Source organism: Toxorhynchites rutilus, chromosome 1 (assembly GCF_029784135.1).
Source record: "Toxorhynchites rutilus septentrionalis strain SRP chromosome 1, ASM2978413v1, whole genome shotgun sequence".
NCBI lineage: Eukaryota > Metazoa > Arthropoda > Insecta > Diptera > Culicidae > Toxorhynchites > Toxorhynchites rutilus.
In genome coordinates this window covers 53,172,679-53,185,694 of record NC_073744.1, presented here as the reverse complement: position 1 = coordinate 53,185,694, position 13,016 = coordinate 53,172,679, and the positions used below count along the sequence as shown (strand labels likewise).

Genomic DNA, 13,016 nt, shown 5'->3' with positions numbered 1-13,016 from the left:
GGCATTTCAATTTCAATTTAGAGCAGTAATTGTCATTGTCAATTTAGAGCAGTAAGTTAAACAACTTGATTCGATCATAACAATTGGAAAAAATACCAGAAGTAATAATAATGAAGGCCCCCCTCATTCCCCTACATAGGTTTGAGTTGGTCGATTATCTAGGTGATAATTAACCAGTTTTACAGAAAAAACGAACCGATTTTATCTACATATATGAAATTCCTTCTTTGTGATAGCAGTGTTTCACTAAGCTTCATCTATTCAATCGTTTCATTGGACATGCTTGAAAGAAGTAGTAGTTCCTTCAGTTCAGCCAATTCACAAGAAGAAACACGTGCTGCTCCGTCAAGCCATCCCACAGCATCTTCTGAGTTCACTGTAACTTGACTGCCAAATTTGTCAGACAACCTGTTCTAATCTCCAGATTAACTTAACATTTGACCCGTTGAATGAATTTCAGGTTGTAGCCTTTCCGTTCATTTTGACGGTTGTCTACTTGATCCTTCAGAAAAAGCTCATGGGCCTTCTTTACACGACAACATTCGCTCTCTCGATCTTCAACCAAAAGTCAATCACAGCTGTGCTTCTTTTTATCAAAATTTCCAAATTCAATTCCACAATAAGAACAAACTCTATTATGTTCCAATCGTTATCACAATTCAGATTTCTCATAGCTGCATCAACGCGCGCGTGCTCAAACTTATGTAGACTACATTCTATTTTTTTTTTCTTTTAATTTATATAAACATATAAAAAATCCTTCATTATCATTGAGACGAAGATGGCAGTTCATTCTTGCATACATATACAAATAAAACTCGTAAAAATTCGTTAGAAACTACTTCGTCAATTACAATCTCACTATTCAAATTACATTTTAGACATGTGATATACATTGCCGTTTAAAATCCGCTAATGTGGTTGCCCTTTTAATGTGCCTAGGCATAGAATTGAAATAAGAAACTCGGTGTTATAATATCTCGAAGAAAATGCCATGTACTTGGTTTTTCCAACATTTAATTTAAACTGCTTACAGTTCAACCAAATACTGAGAGAATGCAAATCTCTATTTATATGCAATGCTGCGGATTCCAATTCTCTAGCTGCTACGAACAGAACTGTATCGTCAGCAAATAAACTTATATCGCAAAAACGTAAGACTCGTTTCATGTCATTTACATACATTATGAATAAGATAGGCCCTAACACGCATCCTTGTGGAACACCAAACGTGCTAGCTATTGGTTCAGAAACAGAATTAGCAAAAACAGTCCTCTGCATTCGATTACTCAAATAACTTTCGAACCATTTAGATGCAAAACCCTCTAAACCAAAGCGTCCTAGAGTTTGTAACAACAAGGGCCTGGAAATAGTTTCAAGCTTCAGATCCAAGAATACTGCAATGACCGCTTCTATGTTCTCGATGTATTCCATCCATTTAGCTAACACCAAATTCAAAGCGGTTTCACAGGAATGGGATTCCCGATATCCCGATTGTACTGGTGCTAGTAATGAGTTATTATTCAAGCAATTCACCAGCTGGCATTTAACGACTAATTCTAGTAGTTTTTCTATGGTGTGCAACATATTGATAGGACGAAACTCTTCGGATCTAATCGTCCCAGCAATTTTTTGTATTGAAACCACCAACGATTCCTTCCAAACTTTGGGCACGTGCCCTGTTCTTAATGAATCATTCATCAGGTCCAGCAGGGAAGGTCCGATGACATGAAAGCAATCTTGAAAAACTTTTGCATTGACGTCATCAATACCAGCCGACTTTTCTAGTGTAAAACAATTTATGCGTAGGTCTGCAAAATTTATTGGGTGAAAACAATCCAGTTTACATCCACTGGCCGTCGGCTGTATTATTTCGTCAGGTTCACTTACCAAATCAATACTTTCATTGATGAGTGAAACACTGTTAACGAAATATGAATTAAACTTATTGGCAATTAGGTTTTCTGATGTTATCACTGAATTTCCGAAAGTTATGGATCGCGGCAACTTTCATTAAGCATTTCAAACTGTTTGCTATTATTTTTGTTCTGATCAATGCTTCTCTGGATATGTTCTGTTCTGGCTTTTTTCAACGATCTCGAATAATCATTGCGAGCAACTGTATAATAACGCCAATCGGTAGCACTATTAGTTCTACGAAACTTTTTGTAACATCTATCCCTCGTACGTTTTATTCGCACTAAGTCCAGAGAATACCAAAAGTTCGTGTTTAGAGTCTCGACCAATTTATGTTTAACTAATTTTTTTGATACATGTTCGCAGAGAATCTGTAATGAAAGATGCCCTGGTTTCTAAATCGACTGATACCGGATAAGAATCCAAGCTCCTAGTAACAAGCTCACACAATGCTTCCATCGAATAATTGCTCCAGCACTTTGTCAAAACTCTATCATTTAATTCACACCTATTATTATTAAAAGTAATAAGTTTCATGATATGTTATTTTCAGTTAGGTAGAAGGGTAATTCGTGTAGCTTCGAGAACCGTTTGCTTTAATCCGAAGTAATTCATCAGGCACTTCAATTGGGAAGAGCTTAGGTCATCAAACAAATTTATATTGAAATCACCAGCGATAATATTAATTCCACTAAAATTTAAAAAATGCTCTAACCAGTTGTCTAAAAGTTCAGTAAAACGCTGGTCACTAGAACTGGGAGAGTGGTATAAAAATGGGTGGGTTATATCTATGATATAACCGCAAGGTTGACGTGGGACTACAATCATATGTTTGCATTGCAATAGCAATCATTTGTTTGAATTGATTAAATTTTTGATTAAATGAACAATTTCCGAAACAAGTAAAACTCAATTGAATTCAATATATTTGTAAGGTCAATTCATGCATTGTGATAGATTATGTTTTTCGTTACAAGTAAATTTAATGACAGCCCTTTTACGTTTGGTATGAAGCCCAGGACAAAATATGTGAACGGAAGAATTATCAAACGATTATTTTATTTTATCTCTGAAGTTTGCCTCTCTCAAGTGAATGTAATGTAAGTTCGGGTAAGTTTATTCGCCTCTAGTGTCTGCACGATTTTTCCAGTTTCCTAAGTTTTGAAGATCGTGTTAGAGCAACATATTCTAGTCTGCACAAAGGCAAGCGGATACAAAAGTACTCGCCGTTTGCATTTATTTGCAAAGTCGATTTCCCCAGGAAACTTGGTTTTGAAGTCTGTGGTGGGGAAACACATTTCAGTCGGAACAAAAATACCCCCGACTTGCATGAATTTGCAATGCCGATTTCCTCCAGGCACTTTGGTTTTGAAATCTCTGTTAGGGAACATATTTCGGAGAGAACGAAAGCTCCCCATACTTTCGTGTGTTTGCAATGTCGATTTCTCCAACGCTGCTTGGTTTTGAAGTCTGTGTTAGGGAACACTTTTCGTGAGAAAAAAAGTCCTCCTACCTTCATGTATTTGGAATGCCGATTTCCCCAAGGCTGCTTGACTTTGATGGCTGTGTTGGGGAAACCGTAAATCGGGCCAATTAAAACGAGGCAGTTAGAGCCTTTAGATAACGCTTAATATTTTACAGTTATTCAATTGTTCCTCTAATGAAAAATAACATTTTAATTGTGATAGATGCGTAGAAATATCCCCTATCAATTGATGCAAACATCTTTCCGATCCAATAAGAAATGTTCGAGTTATAAGCAATCGAAATCTTTCATTTTTTCCTGCATGTTCTGTGTTAAGGTTTTCATTTTACCCCCCATATATTCCGGTTAGACGTAGTCCCACGTCAATAGTCCGTAATTTCCAATCTGAATGCCTCTCTCGATAACAATACCCAAAAACCAATTGTTATCAATCGCTTCGTTAAACCGAATGTTGAAACATATTGATTCCTGGATATACATAGCAACCCCTCCAGTATGTTTGGAGTGCGACAAGCAAAAAGCAACTCTATAACCCAAAATATAGTATTGCTCGAAAACTTCCGCCTCTACTATAGAAATATCAACGATGGACGTTCGTTACCTATAATTAGCTTCAATTCACTGAAATGTGTAGGCAACCCAGCAATATTAGAATACAGAATATTCGTGTTTCTACTTCGAGCACTTGTCTTTATTTGCTATTCTTTGTACCGAATGATAGATTTTCTCTTTTCGATAATGTTTCTATAAACTGGGCAGTCGTTACTGTATGCTGGATGAGCGACGTCCAAATTTAGTTTACGTTCTTTATTCATTTTTCGACAGCATTCGGTCGATATCGATGAGCATTCAGATGTGGAGTGTTGCTTACTACATTTAGAACATTTCTGTTCATTTACACGATATTTGCTTATGTGGCCAAACTCTCCACATTAAAAACACCTAAGAACATTGAACGTTTCTACTGCGGGACACCTATCCCATCCTATGTTGACTTTTTCAGTCTAGTGTGTGAGGGCCTAGAATGATGACCGTGGCTAGGGGGCCCAGTGTAAATTTGGAATGGAAACTGAGTCGAAGGCCTGTTACGAATTTATGTTTCTAGAGCGAGTACATAAAATACGACTAGTGGCTGGCATGTAACCATTAGGTTGGAGTTATGGTTAATATACGTGAACATTTGACTGGAAGAATGAATGTGTTCTATTAAAATTCTATTAGTGAACCAAAGAGCCGCCCGATTCCGATTCCTCGAGAATAACCAATCACATTCTGACATCGAAGCGCTGGGAGCACCCCTGGAAACCGTTCGTTCCCAGGAGAAGGCTACTGAAGCAAAAGATCGGAACTAGATCGAAGTGTGTAAAGTTCAGAAAACAACAAAAGCTAAGTGGAAGCAGGATCGTGTCATCGGTGAGTGGAAACTGGGAGGAAACTCTAGTGAGAATGAACGAGTGGCGAAGTGGAATGAACCAGTGGCGAAGTCAAGCATAAATAAGGAACCGGTGAACGTGGAAGAGTCAGTGACAGATTGTAGTGGAGAGAATAATGTAACAACAGGATTGAATAGAAATAAAGTTGAGCCAAGTCGTTTGAAGGACTCTGTTACGTATTGAGATTGAGTCTAGGGTTCAATGATCTTATGTTGATCTAAAGAAGGGTAGGGTTGTAGGGTTTTATACTGAATAGAGTTTACCTTGAATATGAACAACCTTCATATGAATGAATTGAATATACCTGATGACGAAATAACCTTGATGGATGGAATGACATTTTGGAGATAGAAAAGATTGAACGTTCGAAATTAGGTGCACCGAGACAACGAGTGGATTAACCCATTTTAGGCCAAGCGTTCGAAAAATCGAACAGCAACTTTGATAATTTTTCATGTCTTTGGAAAGCTACCATATGGTAATGTTTTTGCACAAAAAGAAAGCTTAATTTATTAGCTACCACTTACTATCAGGATCCTTCAGTTTTGTATATTCTATTGGGCAATAAATTCGATATAAAGCAAGTATGTTTGGAAGGTGTTCTTATTTTCAATTAATAAACCCAATAAAAGAAAAAAATTTGTGAACTTTTCTTCTGTATTACTTCGATAAAAGAACATACATTGCGATATGGGGCAAAAATCGTTCGATTGAGCCTGGTACAGGAAAATAACAGCCGGGAAAATTGAGTGTTCGAAAAATCGAACGTTGGCCATAACGAACATTTTTTGACGTAGAACTACGTCTTTCATTAAGAGTGCCAAATAAGAAAACAGGTCACGTTTTTATGAAATAAAGTTAACGTTAATAACTTATTTTGCCGCGAACGGATTTTGGCGATTTACATACTAAACGAATCGGAAATTCCCTAAGATTTGCTATACATAAGAATCCCCTGATTTGTAATTGGTTAAAATTCATGAAAACTTCAAGCGTTTCCATTTTCTCACACATTTGTTCTGTCCATTTGTGTGCTTTCCCGAACAGAGCTGTCAATAACGAGCAACTTATCGACGACCAATGAATGGGGAAATCGTAGTTAAAGTCTCCGTGAACAAAGGAAAAGTAGAAAAATGAAGGGGAACACTTGCCTAGAGTATAAGCAGTGGATCTCGCTGAGGCAAACTTTCATTCGGCATCGGACTGTTGAGCAATCCAGTTCACTTTGTTTTCGCTGCGCTTCGATCTAAGATTGGACCCCACCAGTGGTAATCCAACTTGGATATCGTCGTTTGGTTTTTCTGTTCTTTTTTCGCGTTATTCGTATCGTGTGTTTTCTTTCCGCGTCATAAATTTGACGCTGTGTGATGAGCAAGAAGAAGAGGAAGGCAGACTCGAGCCCTGCAAAAAACGAACGCATTGCCAGGAGCAATAAAATTTCGAGGCAAGCGTCATCTAATGATGCACGCGATGTTGGTGCAATGAAAAGCACTCGCACTGAACCGAGCCTTCGCGAGTGTGACACCGCATCAAACAACAGCGAAGAAGGCGACTTCGGCGCATCGATCGAAAATGTAGGAGTCGTTACCCAGGCAGCAACCAAAACCAAGCTCCCCCCGCTGGCGGTGAAGGCGGTCGTTCTTGACAAACTCATCAAGGAATTCGCATCGATGTTACAGCAGAGTACAAGTGGTGTGGCATAATTCAGTCTTTTTCCAATCAGTTAACATTGTTTGTTTTCCGTCATCATAAGGGCTTCGTTGGTTCCTTTGAGAATGCATCAATGCATTAAACTGACGTTATGGCGAAGCAGGCGTTAAGGTTGTGCGCCAAAAAAATATTTGGGGAAAACAAAGCATCTTGAATGTCTTACTGAAATGTTAAAAGTTATTTTGGGTTCGCGGGCCAGTCGCAAATCTTACTTCAACTAGGATTGCATTTGCGCTAATTTTGATCATAATGAAACAATGCTACTATTTTCCAGGTTATTGATATTGACAAACGAGTTTATTTCGCTTATTTAGTCACCAAGAAAGTAAATGTCATTCTGGAATTTTGTATGTAATTAGGTTTCGCTTACCAGTAGCAAAATTCCCTCCACTAAGGGTGACAGCTGTGCTTTTCTCGAGCATGAGAAAGTAATGTAACTTTTTTCGAGGCAAGTAATATTAACAGAAGCGAGAATAGAGAGAGAATTAAGAATAGCGCAAAATGATGAGAAGTGTTTATATTCCTAGTAGTTTCAAGCCACCAATGTAATGGCTTTGTATGCATGCTATGGCGAACGCTTGTTTGGCGCTTGGTTTACGTTGTGCGAACGATGCCAAGCGGTGCGATTCCACTGAGGCAATACTAAATAACATATAGCATGATATTTGATACTTGCAAGTGTTGTCATTGTTGTTGTTTCCATGCGGTGCCAAAGATATATTGATGTAGTTATGAGATGTGGAATAATAGATCTGGTGCAACATGTATATAATCGACTGTAGCCGAGTCTATGTGTATTGCGAAAAAAGTCACCGGAATAGCATTCGAGGAAAATTTTCAATGCATTGACATGAAATAAATTGTGACATACGATCAGCTAGTGTATTGTTTTGCGAGGGCAAGAATGAATCATCAATCAATTATCGTCAACTGATTCTAAAATGAAAAAACCATTTCAGAGATTATTCTACTAAGCAGTTGTTTCTAAAATTTCACAGCATTATAGAATAATATTCGAAAGTATAAACAAGCGACTTATATAAAAAAACAGCGTAGTTCTACGTCAACAATGCGGTCATATCTTGGACACAACCTCCTATATTTTTTTCTGCTGATTTAATACCAGCACATCTAGCCTCTGCAGCGCGTTTTGGTTCATTTACTTTGGAAGACGGAAGGTTTTTCATTTGTTTTTGCATTTTCATTTGTTAATGTTTGCAAATATCAATTAATTCAGTAAATATTATTGAGAATCCTTAACCTTAGGTAATGGTGGCCCGTAGAGTTTCGTATGGAAATGATCAATAAAGGGTGTGTCACATCAAATTGCATCACGGAAAAAACGCTGTAGAAATTCGCCCAGTAGACCGATCCTTTTGAAAATTGTAGACAGTAAAATTAAAACTATTAAACAACTTTTGGCATTTGCTTTTTATTCATACTTCGAGCCCAAGCCCGTATGCTCGCACCTTCCTCTTTACCCCGTCCATAAGGTTCTGTACAACGTCAGGTTGTACCATGTTTTGCCTTTTTTTTGAACAGAAATCCACTTTCTCTTGAAGTCCGCCTCCGATTTGACAACTTTTGGGTTCTTCCGGAGGGCCTGCTTCATAATCGCCCAATATTTCTCTATTGGGCGAAGCTCCGGCGCGTTGGGCGGGTTCATTTCCTTTGGCACGAAGGTGACCCCGTTGGCTTCGTACCACTCCAACACGTCCTTTGAATAGTGGCACGAAGCGAGATCCGGCCAGAAGATGGCCGGGCCCTCGTGCTGCTTCAATAGTGGTAGTAAGCGCTTCTGTAGGCACTCCTTAAGGTAAACCTGCCCGTTTACCGTGCCGGTCATCACGAAGGGGGCGCTCCGCTTTCCGCAAGAGCAGATCGCTTGCCACACCATGTACTTTTTGGCAAACTCGGATAGTTTCTGCTTGCGAATCTCCTCCGGAACGCTGAATTTGTCCTCTGCGGAGAAGAACAACAGGCCCGGCAGCTGACGAAAGTCCGTTTTGACGTAGGTTTCGTCGTCCATTAAGAGGCAATGCGGCTTCGTCAGCATTTCGGTGTACAGCTTCCGGGCTCGCGTCTTCCCCACCATGTTTTGCCTTTCGTCGCGGTTAGGAGCCTTCTGAACCTTGTATGTACGCAGGCCCTCCCGCTGCTTGGTCCGCTGGACGAATGAACTTGACAAATTCAGCTTATTGGCGACATCCCGGACCGAACTTCTCGGATCACGTCTAAACTGCTTACCTACGCGCTGGTGATCTTTTTCACTGACGGAGCATCCATTTTTGCCTTTCTTCACCTTCCGGTCGATGGTTAGGTTCTCGAAATATCGTTTTAGTACTCTGCTGACCGTGGATTGGACGATTCCCAGCATCTTACCGATGTCCCGATGTAACAACTCCGGATTCTCGAAATGAGTGCACAGGATTAATTCACGACGCTCTTTTTCGTTCGACGACATTTTTCCAAATTTACGAAAAATTGACAGTGAAGCATGACCAACGTGATCTATACACTCTTATCTGATTATAAGCGAAAGCTGAAGATATAATTCCTAAAAATTAAATTTCTACAGCGTTTTTTCCGTGATGCAATTTGATGTGACACACCCTTTACATGTAACGAGGATTTTAATGAGATTGCTGGTACAAATATTCTTCCGCCGGACCGAATAATAACCACCCAATCCTCGATTATATTGTTTTTTCGCATCATATTGGTATGTTGCAGGTTTTGGAAAATGGATGTTTGGAAAGAAATATTTCTTAAGCATAGACATTTCTCCACGGCCAACAATCAAAGTAATAAGTTAACATTACATGAAATTAGAAATGTCACATCACGCCTTAGGTGGATTAAATTAGGTTTATACTTAGAGACCTCTATCCTCCTGTGCTTGTTCGTCCGTGAATATAAAATTGATGCATTCATGAGTACCGTATATTTGCTAATTGAACTGATTTTCAGTTCGCAGTTTGTTTGTGCTTGCAAAAAAAAACTGCGGGTTTCGGCCAATGTTCGATTTTTCGAACAGTCATTTCCCGGAAAATGGAAGATGGAAAAAACATAATTCTTGAACATTGAAGTTTCTTTAGCATCAATAATCGAAATTACACCAATGGCTTTCGTAAAAAAAAAAAGACGGGTGGGTAATGTCGGGGACATAACCGGAGTGACGTAGGACTATACAAAGGGGACAGCTTTTGTTAAATATATATTTTAAATATATTGTTTTATTTTCTTCTCCTACGTGAATACCTACCTATCTACCTGAAAAATGGATTAGTTTACTGTTTACTCTTCATGAATATGTTGATGGTTCTGAAAAGAACCTTTGGTGTTGTGTTTTTGTTATCACTAGATATTCCCATCTTGTTCGGTTAAACCTTCCTGTTTAGCTATTGCGTTTGCCACTCGCCACAGCTTTCACAGTTGGAAAATTTCTTCCCTGGATAGCTTGTGACATATTTTACAGTAAATTACATTCAATGGCACGTCGCATTACCACCACTCAGTATCGGATTGGAGGTAATTTTAACCTGTAATTGAACATTTGCGATGACAGTGGTACAGTGTCAACTTTCAATGTGGGGTCATAATTTGGACCCCGAACTCTATGTTTACAAAAATGTCCAACTAAATATGTCGCATTACAGGTCCGTCCAATTAGCTAAATGTCGAGATAAGTGTAAATTACTGTACTTTCAATCTAGAAGCAAAAAAAAATTTGTGTTTTATTATTATTTTGGATATTGTTTTAGAAAGCATTGAACTGTATTTCCTAAACTCTTTTTTTGAAGGTTTAATGGCCCTGAAAAGCGCCTTGTTTTATGGAATGGTTCCAATTTAGAAAACTTAGTACTCGTGGTTTTGAAAAAAACCATTTCGAACGCCCTCGATGCCGCCTTGTTCTGGATTTGCCACCAAAGCAGTTTGTATAAAGAACAAACTTTTTTCTTCTGCTACCTGATGCCGTTTTGCGATTGCGTTTACCACTCGCCACTCGCTGCAACAGCCTGTTGTCTTGATGTCCACCGAACCGAATGTGTTCTGTTCCGAATGCGGGTTTTCTTATCGTCGCGAGCAGCTTTGCCAGCTAACTCGATCACTTCGGCGGCCGAAACTATATAACGCCGGCTAGGTGGACTGGTGCACTGGTACTAACGCGCTCGGCCTAGCTACCCTTGCGGGGAACTCCAGATCAACACGGTTCGAGCGTTTCCCTTCACTTTTCCTCCTTTACCATGTCCAGACATGGCTGCTTGGGTTGGTTTGTTGATGTGTTGTGAAGGAAGGAAGGTATTGTATTATAGAGACTTTAAACTTTTTCAGTTCATTCGTCTCTAGCCTTGAGAAAGGCCCTTTGAAAACTCTACTCTATTCTACTCCAGCGCTACCACCTCCGCCCTCTTGCCTTGAGAAAGGCACTCGATCCCTCGCCGTCCAGCTCGTCCAGCAACGATGTTGTCCAGTCGGTGTCCACACAAATAATGATCGTTACGGATGCGGAGCGGGGATTTTTAAGCTGACTGGCTGGCTCGAGAATTACGCATGTGTGAGACTGCGACCAATGTTTCGTTCATTTTTTTCTTTTTCCTTTCCAATCGTGCTTCATTCTATTTCGCTGCTGCTCTGGTTGCCCGTTTTGGTCGGTACGATTTGAGGAGCACAAAATGGACCAATCAAAAATGGGTACATAGTGCATTTTGACAATGCTTGAAATTTCACAATTATTCAATTATTTATCTCAAGAAAAATGAAATGTTATTCGTTATGATAGATGCGTAGATATATTTCCAATCAATTGATGCAAAAACCTTTGCGATCTATTGAGAAATGCTCGAGTTATAAGCGATCCAAATCTTGCATTTTTTCCTACTTGTTCAGTGCCTAGATTTCCATTTCACCCCTTATATCTTCCGGTTAGACGTAGTCCTACGTCAATAATGTTTACTGCTTGGTCGTTAATGGGTTAAAGGAGCAGAAGGACACAATCGAAGCCTAGACGAACAGATATCCAGAGGAAGCAGACAGAGTACTTACAGCATGGAAATCGTCCATAGTCTAATGACAGCAAAGTATAGCTGACAAAAATTTGACCCAATCATCATTATCTATTTTGTTTCCTCAAATTTGTAACTATTTCCACTCTAACACAATGTTGACCATATTTTCTTCGCCATTTTCACAATAAAATATTAACTTAACAATAATAAATTTCAATTCGATTTTCTGTCCCTCTGATACTGCTAGTGGGTATTATAATTCTTAGGAATGTTAATCCAACATCCCTTTCTCTCGGTTTGAACAGATTTGGTTGTCTTCTGTAACAAAATAGGACAACAATCGACTAGAGAAGCAGAAATCCGCAAAAATCTCAAACGACAATGAAATGAAACAACGGCAATTTTTATACACGCATATACTTACTTTGCCCAACGACTATCCGAAAAACGCGTTTCTCACGGCGTCCGTTAGTTGGGTTCCGGCTCACTCAGATCAACCTGGTTGCCATTTGCAGCCGGTTTGTTCTCGTGGGGTGATGCTGAAATCATCAGCCACTTACTCCCATCGAAATTCCATCACCACCACTCTAGGAGCCACACCACAAATACTATTGCACAACAAGCGGCCAAAGGAACGGTACGAATGGCTTATATTTTCATCACAACCACCGAACCAAACCTTCTGTTGCTGCTGCTGCTGGCTGCAGGGCTGTGATCAGCTTTGCGATGAGATCGTAATAAGATTTGCTGGTGTGTTATTTCAAAGTATTGTTTTTTCCTTTTTTTCTTTTTTTGATCTTGTTTACTTGTTCCAACGGACGGTATCAATCAGCACCCGGCTCTAATTCGTCGATTACGTGCAGAAACTGAGTCACAGAAAAAAAAAGCTACAACACAACGACACAGTCATGATGGAGTGATTATTGCGAGGTGTGACACGGATTCGGATTGAAGGCACGTTGGCAAGAGGCGGACATACAACCACTGCATGGAGTGGAACTTGGGGTGGAACTGAGCAATGAGTGTAACAAAATTGTTTCGAACGGAACGTTAGTTTTGATACCATTCCTCCTGAATTTATTAAACGAACCAGATTAGATTAAATTTAAGTCGAGATCGAGGTGTTTAACCTATTCTGCCCGGTTAACATTATTCGATAAGCTCAGTGAAATATATTGATGACAGAGATACAGTACAACATTATGACTTTTCCCCATCTTCCTGGTAGCATTTGAATTACATATCGGAAAAACGACACGACTGCCGAGGCTACCCATGAATCGATTCAAGCGCAGCTCTGCCAAGTCATGTGTCACGGAACGAGACGGAATTTCAAGCTTGCTTATAGTACTTTCCTTACGGATGCGCCACCCTCTGAAACTTATTTGAGATCTATTTTTTGGAAACCATTGATATTCCATCAAGTAACATACCTTGTGGTTTATTATCTTTAGCTTCGGG

General features: G+C 39.5%; 1 protein-coding gene across 9 annotated transcripts in view; it reads right to left on the bottom strand.

Moving 5' to 3' along the window:
* Positions 1–13,016, bottom strand: part of LOC129766800 (cadherin-87A) — a 722,345-nt gene that overhangs the window by 697,929 nt on the left and 11,400 nt on the right. For 3 of the 9 annotated variants that reach the window (XM_055767405.1, XM_055767415.1, XM_055767419.1), the window contains exon 2: positions 11,980–12,442. The exons of 5 other annotated variants lie outside the window; for them this stretch is intronic. The gene's annotated coding sequence lies outside the window, so the exon portion shown is untranslated. The remainder of the gene's footprint in view (positions 1–11,979; positions 12,443–13,016) is intronic. One more of the 9 variants, XM_055767411.1, reaches the window with a different exon arrangement.